Here is a 14,230-nt window from a genome sequence, read left to right as displayed (position 1 = left end):
CCCACCTCCTCCTCCCCCTTCCCACCTCCTCCTCCCCCCCCCTAACGTACACGTAGACACACACACACACACACACACACACACACATGTACACGTACACACACACACACACACGTACACACACACACACATGTACACGTACACACACACATGTACACATACACACACACACACATGGAAACATACACACACACATGGAGACATACACACACACATGGAGACATACACACACACATGGAGACATACACACACACATGGAGACATACACACACACACACGTATACACTCACACACACGTATACACTCACACACACGTATACACTCACACACGTATACACTCACACACGTATACACTCACACGTATACACACACACACGTATACACACACACACACGTATACACACACACACACGTATACACACACACACATGTATACACACACACACATGTATAGACACACACATGTATAGACACACACGTATACACACACACGTATACACACACACGTATACACACACACGTATACACACACACACACGTGTATACACACACACACACACGTGTATACACACACACGTATACACACACACGTATACACACACACACATGTGTATACACACACACAGACATGTGTATACACACACAAACATGTTGTATACACACAATATATACATACACACAATGTATACATACACACATGTATACATACACACACATGTATACACACACACACACACATACAATTTATACACACAAACATGTATACACACACACACATGTATACACACACATGTATACACACACGTACACATGTATACACACACACACACACACACATACAATTTATACACACAAACATGTATACACACACACACTATCCCCAGCACCACCACATCAGCACACCGGTATCCCATGCCCCCCCCAGCACACTGGCATTCTCGGCTCCCCGCCATTCCCAGCCCCCATCAACACCATCAGCACCCACACATCGCCACCTTTGCACCTCCCCCATCGGCACACCCACATCCGCACCCCCACATCAGCACCAAACCCTCCCAAATCAGCACACCGATACAATCACCATCAGTACAGCCACAGCAGCACTACCACCGCACATGGGCCGCGTGGACCACTCCCCACCCAAATGCCACACCCACACCACAAACATCCCGGGCAACGCCGGGGCTCTCAGCTAGTACATTATATTTACAGACATTTCATGCACTTAGGCCGCGGCCATGCTTATCGCGAGGGCGCACAAAAAGACGTGCCTTTATGAGGCAGGTCATAGACGCACAACTGCGTGCACAACAAAAAAATATTATTTTGTCGCGCGACGGCCGGGCACGCCTCTGACACGCCTCCGACACGCCTCCCCTTCGCATCTCCTCCTCCAGATCCCCAGGCCACGGATCGCCTCTGCAGTCGGCGCGCGTGACGCCATGCGTTCCGTCGCACGCCTTCTTTATCCGACGCCTTAAGAGATAATACATGTTTTGGGGAATTGTAACAGAGCATCGCAAACATCACAAAACGGCAGACACCCTTTGGGGAGACTCGTGGGGTCTCATATCAAAGGGGGTCCTGAAGTGATGGCTTCCAGCTGCTAGCAGACCCTCCCAGCAGCAATGCAGCGGAGGAAAGGGTGACCAATCCCAGTCTCTCACGCTGGATAAATAGATGGCTTTGGCACCTGTTATCCCATTATCAGGTGTACCTAAGAATATCAATATTTACTAACTGCTGCCCTCTGTGTATTTGCTCTGCCTGCAACCAGTGCTCTGACGTGTGACTAATAATAGTGACACTGGGGCAGTATTGCTTCTATTGCTGTAATAGCCTCAGTTCTGTAAACAATGTTATTGTAACAGCGCACAAAGTAACTTGTAACATAGGAAGAGGAGGAGAATTTAACACATACAGGTCCTTGTCTCTTCCCAAAATGGTCAAGCTTCCCCCCTGAAGACAAACTCACCATAGTGTGTGTCCCTCATGTAACAGAATGGAGATTCCACTCAGCAGGATGTATTAATTGTGTTACTGACGCAGGTAAACTGCCTTCGCCCTGCCATTCTCAGTAATACTCTGCCATTCTCACTAATACTCTGCCATTCTCACTAATACCCTTCCATGCTGACAATTAGCCTGCCATTCTCATTAATACCCTGTCCATTATCTCATTTTTCTCCTTCTGCTTTGCTAGTGATAACTGGGTATCCTTCCACTCTGGCTGCTCCCTCCTTGGGTTGGGAAAACTATATAGTAATGGATATAATAGGGATGCCAGGCGTCCCGTCTATATACGGGATTCTCCCTTATTTCATTGACTTGTCCCGGAAAGGTCTGTCGAGACGCAGAATTGTCCTGTATTTTAGCGCCTTGCCGTGAAATGTCTGAACGTAAAATGACTCTAAATCAGTCATAAAGACGTAATAGATTTCTACCTGAGTGTAATAATTCCCTTTTCCGGTGTCACCTAAATTATTAAAGTAATAAAGTTTGGACGCTGCCTGGTATTACCCTGATCCCCACCCCTATAGGCGTTACATTTTCTCCTACCGCTACATCTTATGTCAGTGCACGTGTTTCCCCGTCCCGCCAAGCACAGCAACGATAAAAAACAAAGAATACAGCGGTCACGTGGGAGATACCACTCAGCGCGGAGCGTTTGCCCATCGCTCATCCATCATCATGACGTCACACACTTTCATACTGGATTATAGTGTCACGTATTATAAACACTTCAATGTGGCAACCCTAGGTTATAGTTGCATAGCTGATTAATTCATGTATTTTTTGCTTTTCCAGTAGTTCCCCCCCCCCCCTACTTTTAGCAGGACTGATGTCGATTTCTCTTTATTTTCATTTTTTTTTTTTAAGAGGAGTTTAAAAAAAAAAAAAATGATAATATGTGATTTTCCGAAAACAATCTTCTGGACTCAGCCCCAATAATTGAAAGTGACTGATGTAATCTAAACTCTGCTAGGTGGCTAACTAAGGAGTTGTACCTCACGCATGTTGGTAAGTTTTATGGTATTTGTTAATGTGCTTGTAGCATTTAGGCTTTCAGGCTCAAATTTACAAAGCTATTACGCTTCTATTATTATAAGAACCATTATCAATGAAAGAGGAGTTACATGTGAGTTCTCGTGTTAATGATGTATGTTCCGAGCCTGTACATGAATGGCAAATAGATTATATATATATATATATATATATATATATATATACACTAGCTGAGAGCCCCGGCGTTGCCCGGGATGTTTGTGGTGTGGGGGTGGCATTTGGGTGGGGAGTGGTCCACGCGGCCCATGTGCGGTGGTAGTGCTGTTGTGGCTGTACTTATGGTGATTGTATCGGTGTGCTGATTTGGGAGGGTTTGGTGCTGATGTGGGGGTGCGGATGTGGGTGTGCGATGGGGGAGGTGCAAAGGTGCCGATGTGTGAGTGCTGATGGTGTTGATGGGGGCTGGGAATGGCGGGGAGCCGAGAATGCCAGTGTGCTGGGGGGGCATGGGATACCGGTGTGCTGATGTGGTGGTGCTGGGGATAGTGTGTGTATACGTGTGTGTGTGTATACATTGTATGTGTGTGTGTGTGTGTGTGTATACATGTGTGTGTATGTGTGTGTGTGTGTATACACATGTGTGTGTGTATACACGTGTGTGTGTATAGACGTGTGTGTGTATACACGTGTGTGTGTGTATACATGTGTGTGTATACACATGTGTGTATACACGTGTATACATGTTTGTGTGTGTGTATACATGTTTGTGTGTATACATGTTTGTGTGTATACATTGTATGTGTGTGTGTATAAGTGTGTGTGTGTGTGTGTATACATGTGTGTGTGTGTGTATACATTGTATGTGTGTATACATGTGTGTGTATACATTATGTGTGTGTATACCTGTGTGTGTATACGTGTGTGAGTGTATACGTGTGTGTATGTCTCCATATGTGTGTGTGTAGGGGGGGGAGGAGGAGGTGGGAAGGGGGGGGAGGAGGTGGGAAGGGGGGGGGGAGGAGGTGGGAAGGGGGGGGGAGGAGGTGGGAAGAGGGGGGGGGAGAGGAGGTGGAAAGGGGGGGGGAGAGGAGGTGGGAAGGGGGGGGGGAGAGGAGGTGGGAAGGGGGGGGAGAGGAGGTGGGAAGGGGGGGGGAGAGGAGGTGGGAAGGGGGGGGGAGAGGAGGTGGGAAGGGGGGGGGAGAGGAGGTGGGAAGGGGGGGGAGAGGAGGTGGGAAGGGGGGAGGAGAGGAGGTGGGAAGGGGGGGGGAGGAGGTGGGAAGGGGGGGGGATGAGGTTTCAAGGGGGGGGGAGGTGGGAAGGGGGGGGGGAGGAGGTGGGAGGGGGGGGGAGGCGGTGGGAAGGGGGGGGGAGGAGGTGGGAAGGGGGGGGGGAGGAGGTGGGAAGGGGGGGGGGAGGAGGTGGGGAAGGGGGGGGGGGAGGAGGTGGGAAGGGGGGGGGAGGAGGTGGGAAGGGGGGGGGGAGGAGGTGGGAAGGGGGGGGGGAGGAGGTGGGAAGGGGGGGGGAGAGGAGGTGGGAAGGGGGGTAGGAGGAGGTGGGAAGGGGGGGGGAGGAGGTGGGAAGGGGGGGGGAGGAGGTGGGAAGGGGGGGGAGGAGGTGGGAAGGGGGGGGAGGAGGTGGGAAGGGGGGGGAGGAGGTGGGAAGGGGGGGGGGGAGGTGGGAAGGGGGGGGGAGGAGGTGGGAAGTGGGGGGGGGGGAGGAGGTGGGAAGGGGGGGGAGGAGGTGGGAAGGGGGGGAGGAGAGTGGGAAGGGGGGGGGGAGGAGGTGGGAAGGGGGGGGGGGGAGGAGGGGGGAGGTGGTGAGGAGGGGGAAGGGGAGGGGGGGAAGGGGGGAGGTGGTGAGGAGGGGGGAAGGGGGGGAGGTGGTTAGGGGGGGGAGGTGGTGGGGAAGGGGGGGAGGTGGTGGGGGGGAGGAGGGGGGAAGTGTGGGAGGTGGTGGGAAGGGGGGGGGGAGGTGGTAGGAAGGGGGTGGGGAGGTGGTGGGAAGGGGGTGGGGGGGTGGTGGGGAAGGGGGGGAGGTGGTGGGAAGGGGGGGGTGGTGTGAAGGTGGGGGGAGGTGGTGAGGAGGGGGGAGGTGGTGGGAGGTTGTAAGGGGGGAGTGAAGGGAAGGTGAAGGTGGGGGTGGAGGGGGGTGAAGGTGGGGGTGGAGGGGGGTGAAGGTGGGGGTGGTGGGAGGTGAAGGGGGGGGGGGGGGTGGAGGGGGGGGGTGGAGGGGAGGGGGTGGAGGGGAGGTGAAGGAGGGGGGGAGGTGAGGAGGGGGGGGAGGAGGGGAGGTGGTGGGGGGAGGAGGGGAGGTGGTGGGGGGAAGGGGGGGTGGAGGGGAGGTGAAGGGGGGGGTGGAGGGGAGGTGAAGGGGGGGTGGAGGGGAAGTGGAAGGGGGGGTGAAGGGGAGGTGGAGGGGGGGTTGGGGAGGTGGAGGGGGGTGAAGGGTGGTGGAGGGGGGGTGAAGGGGAGGTGGAAGGGGGGTGAAGGGGGGTGGAGGGGAAGTGGAGTGAGGGGAGGTGAAGGGGGGTGAGGGTTGGGTGAAGGGGGGTGAGGGTTGGGTGAAGGGGGGTGAGGGTAGGTGAAGGTCGCTCACTCACCCGTCCGGCAGGTCCCACGTGGATCTGAGGCGGGAGGCAGCTTGTTGTGGCCGCTCCCCCGCTGTGTCCCGGGCGCTCGCTCCCCCGCTGACTGTAGCGGCGCCGGGGGGGGTGGAGGGGGGAGGGGGTGGAGGGGCGGTGAGGGTGGGTGAGGGGAGGTGAGGGGTGGGTGAGGGGAGGTGAAGGGGGGTGAGGGGAGGTGAAGGCCGCTCACTCACTCGTCCAGCCGCTCCCACGTGGATCTGAGGCGGGAGGCCCGGGCCGCGCTTCCCCTCTCCGGTAGCGGCGCACGTGAGGGAGAGAGCAGGAGGCCCGGTCCGCGCTTCCTCCGGGAGCGGCGCACGTGAGGGGGAGAGCAGGAGGCCCGGTCCGCGCTTCCTCCGGGAGCGGCGCACGTGAGGGGGAGAGCAGGAGGCCCGGGCCGCGCCGCGAGGGAGGAGGAGGCTGTAGTTTGCTGCTCTCCGCGGCGCACGGTGAGGGTGATGGTGCGGCTGGGGATGTTGCAGAGCGTGGGGATTTGGGTGAGGTGGGGAGGGGGGAGAGAGTGAGGGGCACAGGGGGGGGTGGTGTGTGGGTGTGTGGGGTGTGTGGGTGTGTGGGTGTGTGGGTGTGTGGTGGGTGTGTGTGTGTGTGTGTGTGTGTGTGTGTGTGTGTGTGAGTGTGTGTGTGTGTGTGTGTGTCCCTGTGTGTCCTTTGGCCCGTCACTCCGCCTCAGGCCAATGAGAGGTGCGGGGGCGGGCGGGCCAAGGGACCAATGAGATTGCCGCTAGGGACGCAGACATACAGTGAACTCAGAAATATATAGTAGATACATACACACACAGAAAAAGAAACCTCACAAAAAGCACTCAGACTAATATTGCAAAGATTAACACAGATACCCAGCAAGCTCAAACTCCCCCACCCACCACAAAGTGAATATATATTTATGTCAACCAGAGAGCTACTGAGCGTGGCAATTGTATATAACAAGAGACAGGGGGTGCCCAATGCTGCATCCAATTGACAAAACATATAAAGTAAAAGGAAGGGTTCACAGTATAGTGTAGGACCTGCATTATTTTGGTTATACCTTGACGTTGGTATGCAGGCTTATGACGCCTTTGGCCAAAGGGTTAACTAAATAACCAATTATTATTATTGAAGTATTTTACTTTATATGTTTTGTCAATAATATTGCAAAGAATAATAATACATTTATTGAATCAAAATATAAAGGAAAACAAAAACAGCTGAACTGAAATCCTAACTAGCTGGACTAAGCAAACTATTAGTGGACAGAAAAAAAATAAAGAGATAGGATTAACTCTTATAACATAGATAAATGGAGAAAATAATAAATAAAAAATATAAATGAAACCTCTATACACACACATATATATATATATGTGTGTATAGAGGTTTCATTATATTTTTTATTTATTATTATTATTATTATTATTATTATTATTAAAACAGGAAAGGACTCAGATATTGTATAAATATATATATATATATATATATATATATATATATATATATATATATGAACAACAAGAAAAGAAAGCGCCCGATCCTAGTGCAGCATGAAAAAATACAATTTAATAAAAATGAATATGAATAAAACCAACAAATGCGAACTCACAAACACAGGATAAATAAATGCATATAATGAGTATACTCATTCGCCAACCGCCCACGTTGTGCCTTGGATGGCGCGCCCTCTCTCTGTCTGGGTTTTCTCAGCTCTGCTGAACCGACATCCAGCAGGGGATACAGGAAAAAGCTCACCACAATGTGACCCGGAAGTCCTCCACAATGTTAGTGTATCCGGATATGAGGTCTGTAGTCCGTGACCCCGCGATGCAGGGGCTGATCAGAGAAGTCTCTCTGCACTCCCAAAGGCAGTCCGTAATGAGGTGGGCAGTGAGGATAGAGTCAAAATATATATCACAGTGTGACAGCAGCTAAAAAACGCTCTTCTCTACGCGTTTCTTCACATAAAGTGATTTCATCAGGAGAAACGCGTAGAGAAGAAACGCGTAGAGAAGAGCGTTTTTTAGCTGCTGTCACACTGTGATATATATTTTGACTCTATCCTCACTGCCCACCTCATTACGGACTGCCTTTGGGAGTGCAGAGAGACTTCTCTGATCAGCCCCTGCATCGCGGGGTCACGGACTACAGACCTCATATCCGGATACACTAACATTGTGGAGGACTTCCGGGTCACATTGTGGTGAGCTTTTTCCTGTATCCCCTGCTGGATGTCGGTTCAGCAGAGCTGAGAAAACCCAGACAGAGAGAGGGCGCGCCATCCAAGGCACAACGTGGGCGGTTGGCGAATGAGTATACTCATTATATGCATTTATTTATCCTGTGTTTGTGAGTTCGCATTTGTTGGTTTTATTCATATTCATTTTTATTAAATTGTATTTTTTCATGCTGCACTAGGATCGGGCGCTTTCTTTTCTTGTTGTTCACAGATTTCTGGGAGTTCGTTGGTCCTTGATGAGAGCAGCCAGATCCTAGCATGGACCCTTGGTTTGGTTGATATATTTTTACATTTTTCACATTTTTTATTTTTTATTTTTATCTTTGACACACTTAGTGTCATTTTTTCTGTATTTTTCCATTCATCATTCATTTAGTATCATTCAGGAGGGATTCATTAGTGCAGTAGTCATAACTACCAACACATGCCATTTTATTATATTTGTATTGTTCACTGGCATATATTTGTGTTTACAGCAGCTTTTTAAACATTGGCACTCAGCATTTTATTATAACATATTGCATGTATTTTTATTAGTGTGAGTCAATCATCCATAATACTGTTGCATTCACTTTTGCCATTCACCTTTGCTATATCCATTTCATACAATCATTTGGTAAATAGTCTGATTTTACACCTGAGGAGCGCAGTCTATTCTTTGTTTGTTATAATATATATATATATATATATATATATATATATATATATATATATATATACAATATCTGAGTCCTTTCCTGTTTTATGGGGCAATTAAACTTTAACCCTTAACACATTGGATACGTTTCTGTTGCTAGACCTCTGCCCCTGACAGGGCTAAATATTCTATGGGTGAAGGTGGTTTTAATTTAAAACCAAAATACCCTGAGTGGTCAAAATGTTGCATTTATTATCTGAGTAATACATTTATTCTGATATCGCCTATATATTTTAGAAAGCTGTTTGTCTGTTCGCTATGCATTTTTACACGTCTTAAAGCTGCAGACGAAGCAATATCCTAAATGTGTGTTTTTTTTTACATAAATCAGTTCTGTACGATGAGAAAATTCTTGTAGCAATAGAAAAAAAACTGTGAATGACATTTTCAATGTATTATAATATAACAAGCTTTTTTGTTTCTATAGCAACCATTTACTAAGTCACATCCCCTTCCTCTTCTGAAACAGGCTCTGGCACACCCCTTTTTGAGCCCTGTCATCTCTCTAGCAGCGCACCAAATTGTATCTAGTGACTGCCTGGTCACATGATCTTCCCCACAGAGCTTTGCATCTTTGGTTCTCTTCTGCTGCACTGACGGCCATTTACTGAACCCCTGAGCAGAATCTTTGCCGATCGATCACAGGAGAACGGATCGATCGGCAACTTAGCTAATTACTTATCATTGTGTGGATTGTATTGGTGCACATGATGGTTCCTGAGATCAAGTAGCAGGTTTCTGTCTATGTTTTAATACAATTGGATGCCAATTACATCACTGATGACATCGGCAATGACATTATTGATGACATCACAAATGACATGTTCCCATCAAATGAGAGAGTGGAATCCCATTGAACTTGGCTTGCCCCCGACACCTCATCGATTGCCCCCACACTTCATCCCCGGGGTGTAAGCTCACCCCTCCCCATTTTTCTAAGTTAGCAGGTCTTTTTCATGTTACTGGGTTTGGACAGATCCAATGTGATCAGTCATCCTCCAAATTGGAGGTAAAAGAGAATTTTAATCAGGTAGTATTAAGGCCTGCTAATGGTCATGCCGTGACGTGACTGCAGGGTTATAATGCTTTGGCCAAAGGGTTTAACTAAATTACCCTTTTTCAAGAGAATATATAGGTATTTCGTCTCAGTAGCACTGCTTTTGGACACACACATTTATTTATTTATATATATATATATATATAAAATCAAAAAATAAATAGACGATACCGTTCTGTGGCTAATGAAATGCTTTTATTTGTGCGAGCTTTCGAGATACACTGAAGCTTGGCCCCCTGCAGACGCACTTACCAGAACTCCCTCCTACTGTCTCTATACGTTCTCCCTACCTACCAATTAGATTGTAAGCTCCTCGGGGCAGGGACTCCTCTTCCTTAATGTTATGTTTATGTCTAAAGCACTTATTCCCATGATCTGTTATTTATATTATCTGTTATTTATTCGATTTTTTTTGCAGTTTGCAGTTTGTGGTTCAATTCTTCTACAGCAGCAGCAGATGCACCGCTGTTCTTCCTGCACTTCTCTCCAATTGTTCTTCGGTAGGAGCACGCTTGACAGGACCAGGATATCCCCAAGGTCAGCAGTGAGTAATTTATTTACTTCATTCATGTGATCTATTCTGAAAAGCTAGAGGATCACGTGGTTATGACTTAGCTCAAATAGTGCCAACTCGCCATCTTTCCTAAGCACGACAAGATCTGTTTCTTTTCTTAGTTTTATTGAGGGAAAACAGGATAAGGTACAGTCTCTTGTGTAGAGGTGTAGGTGTCTCTGTGTGTGCTCAGTGATCAAGGGAGGTGAAAAGATTCTCCTTCAGCACCATTACAGGGGTTACAGAGAGGTACTCACGAATCCAGGGGAAATGGTGGAAAAGGAAGAAGCAGTGTATGCTGGGTGGTGAGATAGTCTGGGGACAGACCATCTGTGGGCAGAACAGAGGGGGAGACAGCAGACTAACCCATTTGGGAGAAAGGCTGGGGCTGCCATGGCAACTCACAGGAGTGCCTGGAGAAGCTGCAACATGTAGCAAAATGTAGCATCTTAATGCAGCAAACTGCTGGGAAGGGGGAACTGGCTCTGTATTATCACACAAGCATTGGATTTGCATGTAGAACCAAACACATACAGCTGCCACTAAGCAGGCTGACAAGCAGGGCTGCAAGGACAAAGGGGGGGTGAGACAGAAGTGCAGACAGGGGTATTCCTGTTCCATGATACTCCCCGTCTGGTATTTGTAGATACCACTATATGGTAGGCTATGTGGAACATATGTGCAATGCATACAACATAACAACATAATAATGCAAAGTCCATGTCCACATAACGAGGTGATACCGGCCGGCACCACTGGTGTTGAAATCCCTTGGCAAAGTCTTTTAGCAAAGGATGTTGGATGGATGAACCGCTCCAGGTTTGCTGGTTTCACCACAATGTCTTTCTGTAAAAGTCTCTGGCACTGTTTCCTTTCAACTTTGTGAGAGAACAGTCCCTTTGACTCTGTAGCTTTCTCTACAGAGTGCATCACCTCGTGGATGTGCCAGTCATGGTAGTTTGTCATCCCATCACCTGGCGTTTGGCGGGAGGAGATGGCTTTAGGTTCCTTGCAAAAGCGGATTAATGTCCCTGGAAGACTGATCGTCAAGTCTGGTCCAGTGAGGAGGGCGTCGTTCAGGGAGACTCCCTGGAGTTGAGCGCTAGGGTTGAACACTACCCGAATTTGATCGGGTTCCTAAGGGTGGTAGGCCCCAGGTGATTGGAGGCACCGACATTCTCCACCTTTCTTCATTAGAAGTGCTGGCTTTGCGTGGCCGGTAAGGAATATCTTTTGGGTGTAGGCCACAAAGTTGCTTTTGATCTCCGGCTCCCTTTGTGGGTTGTGGCGGAGCGAAGTGAACCTAGAGATGACAGGTCCTCTATTGTTCAGGAGGCATCTTTTTGGTGAACGGACTGGTAGCGGAGTCACCCAACTGCTTAGTCCGTCTTTAGAGAGCTCCTTGACTGTTAACTTCGGGAATCCTCTATCTTCCCTTGATGGTGTTTGCTTGTCATCGTTCCTTGTTGTCTGGAACGCTGTGCACCGTAGTTCATCGGTACATTTTTCTTGCACGAGAACATCTCCGCGCGGCTTGGTGAAACGCTTTTGTGTTTCTTTGTTGACTGCCATCGGGAGGTTATTGTCTCCCTGGACGTAACGAAGAACAGTCTCTTTTGCCCTAGTAAATCCCTTTGTGAAATGTCTCTGTGGCTGTCTCTTTTTAGACGTGTGAGAGGACAGTCCTTTTGACACTGCGGCTTCACCTGTAGAGCGCAATCTTTTGCGGCTACGCCAGCCGTGGCAGCCGGCTGCTTTGTCGCTTGACACTCTGTGGAGAGGAACAACTGTACGCCTTAGTCGTGCCATTGCTCGCGAGAGGACTGTTTGATTGTTTATTGCCATTTGGGCGATCCCTTTGTCGGTCACCTTTGGGAGGTCACTTCCATCCCTTGGTGGAGTCGACTCATCGTCTTTAGCTGTCTGGACTGCTGAGCATCCCAGGCCATTGTCACATTCCTCCGATGTGAGGATGTTTTTGTTGATCTCAGGGGTGTGACCTTGTCTTTTCTCTTCACTTGGCCCTTTGGTCACTTGGGGATGGCCAAGACATGGTTCAGAGAGAGATGTGTGTCCACATTCTGTTACCACCGTTCTGCGGGCGTCAACATAGTCTTGCCCGTGCTCTCTGTTGGTGCACGCGTTGCCCACTATCACCCATCCTAGGTCAAGTCTTTGGGCGTATGGTGCATTGTGGGGTCCGTTATGCTGTTTACGGACTTTATGTACCCTCATGATGTCCCTGCCGAGCAGCAGCAAGATCTTGGCGCCTTGTTCTACCGGCCGGATGTGGTTGGCTATTCCTTTGAGGTGGGGGTAATGGCGTGCCACGTCTGGTGTGGGAATCTCGTCCCTGTTTGTGGCCATGTGGTTACACTCGATGAGTGTGGGGAGAGCTATTTTCACTCTGTTATCCACTGAACATATGACGTAACCGCTTGCTCTTCTCCCTGTTGACTCAGTTGACCCTGCACAGGTTCTGAGGGTGTAGGGTGAGGCATTGTCCTGTAAGTTGAATAGGTTGAAGAACTCCGTCTTCGCCAATGATCTGTTGCTTTGGTCGTCGAGGATTGCGTTCATCCGAATAGCCTTCTCAGGTTGTCCCTGGGGGTGCACCGCGACAAGGCATATTTTGGAGCAGGACATTTTGTCACCTTCTTTTCCGCAAACCTCAGTGCGCTGAGATGTGACGGATGTTGGCTCTCCTTCCTCTTTCTCCCCGCCATGCTCCGCTACGGAGGATGGGTTGTGGAGTTGGTGGAGTGTCAACGCCTCTGGGTGTGACGATGTCACGTGCTTGTCGCTTTCGCACACTGTGCATTTGATCTCTTCTTTACAGTCCCTGGCTAGGTGAGTCGTGGAACCGCAGCACCTGAAGCAAACTCTGAATTCTCCAAGTAACCTCTTGCGTTCCTCTAGGGACTTCATCCTGAACCAAAAGCAGTGGGTGTGGCTTCTTGTGTCTGGGACATTCCTTGTTTGGGTCCCTTGGTTCCTTGTCTCCGGCGACCGACTGATCGGGGGTAGTTTGGGTCGTGGGAGGCACGTCCGTCCTGTGGACCGAGATGGGTGTTTGGGTGTTACCGTATCTCGTCACGGGTCTCTCATTCCTCAGGCTGCTTGCTCTGTGTGTGGTTTGCGCACCTAAGATGAAACTGGGATCGTTCCTTGTCCTTGCCGCTTCGTGGATGAAGCTCACGAAGAATGAGAATGGGGAGAAGGCGACTTGCTTCTCCCTTTTGTATTTGGAGCCTTGTGAGATCCATTTTTCTTGGAGGTTGTAGAGTAGCTTCTCCAGGATGGGTCTCACTCCACGAGCTGAGTCTAGGGCGTTGAGACCTATTAAGGAATGGTCTTTCCTCACGAACTCCATTTCTTGCAGCAGGTCCCCGAGCTCTCGTATCTTCGAGTAGTCTTTAGTTGTGATCCTGGGGACGCTGTCGATTCTTTTGAAGAGCGAATCCTCGACCGCTTCGGGGCTGCCGTAGGACTCTTCCAGCCTTTCCCACACTAGATCAAGACCTACTTGGGGTTGGTGCGCGTTTGCCGCCCGAAGTCTCTGCGCTTGCTCCCTGGATACGTTCCCCAGGAACTTGACTAACAGGTTGAGCTCTTCCCTCGCTGAGAAGTCCAAGCTGTTGATTGCGTCCTTGAACGTGAACTTCCACGTCCAGTAGTTCTCAGGGCGGTCGTCAAAGCTGATGAGTCCTGCGTGCACCAAGTCGCGCCGGATCATGTACTTGGCTATGTCTGTCAGACCTGAGGCATCGGCGCGTTTGTCCCGTTCTGAGGTAGTTGCTGGGACGGTCTGTGCGGTCGCCTCTTCCTTGGCGTGGACGCGTGATGGCTGCTGGCCAGTGTGAGGGGCTGTTTTCTCCCGCGTGGGTGTACCTGGATTGCGAGCCTGTTGTAGTGCATCCGTGTGCGCGCTGGCGTGTGGATCACTGTTGCGGCTGTGCCTATCCCAGGCAGCATGTGCCATTGATGGAGCAGCGTCTTCTCCTCGTGGTCCTAGCGAGTCTTCGGTGTCGGTGTCTGTGGAGTCGCTCCATCCGTGTTGGGAT

The sequence above is a fragment of the Ascaphus truei genome, chromosome 9 (assembly GCF_040206685.1).
Source record: "Ascaphus truei isolate aAscTru1 chromosome 9, aAscTru1.hap1, whole genome shotgun sequence".
Lineage (NCBI taxonomy): Eukaryota > Metazoa > Chordata > Amphibia > Anura > Ascaphidae > Ascaphus > Ascaphus truei.
The sequence above is the reverse complement of the archived record's forward strand: the minus strand, read 5'-3'. Positions refer to the sequence as shown.